Source organism: Staurois parvus, unplaced genomic scaffold, assembly GCF_062004578.1.
Source record: "Staurois parvus isolate SC_StPar_1 unplaced genomic scaffold, SC_StPar_1.0 ptg000426l, whole genome shotgun sequence".
Lineage (NCBI taxonomy): Eukaryota > Metazoa > Chordata > Amphibia > Anura > Ranidae > Staurois > Staurois parvus.
This window is the reverse complement of record NW_028318222.1, coordinates 133,752-136,553: the sequence shown is the minus strand read 5'-3', so window position 1 is coordinate 136,553 and position 2,802 is coordinate 133,752. Positions and strand designations below refer to the sequence as shown.

Genomic DNA, 2,802 nt, shown 5'->3' with positions numbered 1-2,802 from the left:
ACAGACCAGGTCCTGAGGCCTGTAGCAAAAATTGCCCTGGTCCTAGCCAAAAGGCCTGGTCCTTAGGGCGCTGTGCAAAAAGAAGTGAAAAACAGTGGCCATGTGTCATCTTCACACCGTGGGGTCCCACACCCAAGTGTTACTAGTGACACCCCTGAGAGCGTCTTCCCCAGGGGGCACTGAGTTTGCGGACTTTTTGCATCCCCAGCCCCAGGCCAGACCAAGGTAGATCCGTCCGAATCAGGAGGTACTGGGTCTTTCCAGCTTCACCAGAGGAATTACTCCCAAGGCCCCAGAACGAATCATGGCGCTCCCTGGTTTCTGTCCCTCCGGTTCAGCCTTCCGGACCCCCATCATACCAGTGAGGGTACTATACAACAACCATCCCCGCAAAGCTAGAATGGTCGGGAGCACCCCCACTGGACACTGATAAGAACAGATACTACACTTAATCTTAGCCAAAAGGCCGAGAAGCGAGTGTGCTTTCTCTTTTTGGATTGAAAAGATACTTTTATTACAGAAGCATCAAAAACAACATGATACGTGTAATCGGGGTACATCTCACCCTGTACTGTGACGCAGCGCACCACATAGCAATACAGTTCCAAGCATACAATAAATACATTCAGAAATAAATACATTCGCTCAGCGGTATGATGCCTGACGTGATGTGCAGAGGATGAATCCCCAGACCGCCACGTCATGCATGACGCCGCTTACCCCAAAAACCATAGCATCCTGATACACAGTACTAAGTCATGCAATAAACGAAAGCGAAAAACCGAAAAACCGAAAGTCACAGTTTACAATAGGCATCGGGTGTGTGGGGGGGGGGGAGGGAAGAAAGGGGGAAAACACAGGCCCGAAGCTTTATTGAAAAGACAAAGACACGCAAGGGGGAGTGGGGGGAAGGGGGAAATCTTCAGACGTCCTCTTCCTCCTTAAAGTCCATCAAGGAATAGTCTCTGAGCAGACTGAGGATCAGTCTGCGGCAGTCCTCAATGGACATCCTCTCCCGCTGGTGGATGAGGCGCTTTCTGGCGCACCATAAAGCGTCCTTAAAGCAACACAGCACCCGCCAGGCGCCGTCAATGTCCTCCAGAGAGAAGGTTCCACAGAACAGTCCATTCAACACCCCAAAGTGAGTGATGGCTGTCTGTGGTACAAAGTCCTTGAGTTCAGGTTCCAGGGCCCCCAACAGTGTGCTTTCTCTTTCTCGAGCTGAGCTTAGCTGCTGCAATTAGAGGAGAGAGCCCACGGCACATAGTTTAAATGGCCCAAAGCAACTGCTAACTGCAAGACAAAGGGAGACTGAGGGTCTAGCAATTTTTGCAGAAAGGCCCCTCACAGCTGTATGGGTAACGGGAGGAGGTGCGGCATTTTGAAACAGGAGGACCACTGGTATGTACTATTGCCTAGGAGGGATATTTGAAAAATGTTTCTGAAAGTAAACTAAAGCCAGCCATAAATGGTTCGAATCTCAACAGGTTCAGCAAGGACTGGCCGAGATTTGAACCATCTGTGGGGAAGGCTGATTGTACCCAAATCGATTGTTGTATGACTTTGGAACAACCAGCCTGTTGGATTCTTCATGCGATTATTGCCAGTGGCTATAGTCTCTAGTAGTAATCACTGTGTTCTTTTGACAGGGACTGCTCCCTCCCGCCAGGAGAACACAATAGCTCCGCGGGAGATATTCCCCCATCAACACTGACTGTGCTGATGGGGGAATCAACTGATTTTCTTTCCTGCATCCATTGGTTGCAGGAAAGAAAATCATATCATCTATTACTGGCTGAACACTAAATAAGAGAGATGATTTTATTATTTGACAATTTTTGTTATATGCAGAGATTATAGCATTTCAGCAGAATATCTCAGGAAGATGTTAACAGGAACTCAAAGTTTCACTTCTCTATTTTGTGCTTTGTCTAGAAATCCTTTAAAAAAAAAAAAAAAAAATTGTATTCTCTAAACAAGGGGCCTCCAAACTTTCTTAGCAAATGGCCAGCTTACTGTCTTTCAGGCTTTAGGGGGGCTGGACTGTGTCCAGTGGGAGCTAACAGTGCCCCATCAATTGTGTCACTGGGAGGAGAAGTGTCCTATCAATGTCATCAGTGGGAGGAATAGTGCCCTATCAATGGTGTCAGTGGGAGAAATAGTGTCCTATCAATGTTATCAGTGGGAGGAATAGTGCCCTATCAATGGTGTCAGTGGGAGGAATAGTGTCCTATCAATGTTATCAGTGGGAGGAATAGTGCCCTATCAATGTTATCAGCGGGAGGAATAGTGCCCTATCAATGGTGTCAGTGGGAGGAATAGTGCCCTATCAATGTTATCAGTGGGAGGAATAGTGCCCTATCAATGTTATCAGCGGGAGGAATAGTGCCCTATCAATGTTATCAGTGGGAGGAATAGTGCCCTATCAATGTTATCAGCGGGAGGAATAGTGCCCTATCAATGGTGTCAGTGGGAGGAATAGTGTCCTATCAATGTTATCAGTGGCAGGAATAGTGCCCTATCAATGGTATCAGTGGGAGGAATAGTGCCCTATCAATGGTGTCAGTGGGAGGAATAGTGCCCTATCAATGGTGTCAGTGGGAAGAATAGTGTCCTATCAATGGTGTCAGTGGGAAGAATAGTGTCCTATCAATGGTGTCAGTGGGAGGAATAGTGTCCTATCAATGCTATCAGTGGGAGGAATAGTGCCCTATCAATGGTGTCAGTGGGAGGAATAGCGCTCTATCAATGATGTGAGTGGGAGGAATAGTGCCCTATCAATGGTGTCAGTAAGAGGAATAG

The 2,802-nt window shown here is 47.4% G+C and overlaps 1 pseudogene; it reads right to left on the bottom strand.

Annotated features, from left to right (window-relative positions):
* Window positions 1-362: 362 nt before the first annotated feature.
* On the bottom strand, window positions 363-478 carry LOC149454462 (U2 spliceosomal RNA; annotated as a pseudogene).
* Window positions 479-2,802: the final 2,324 nt, after the last annotated feature.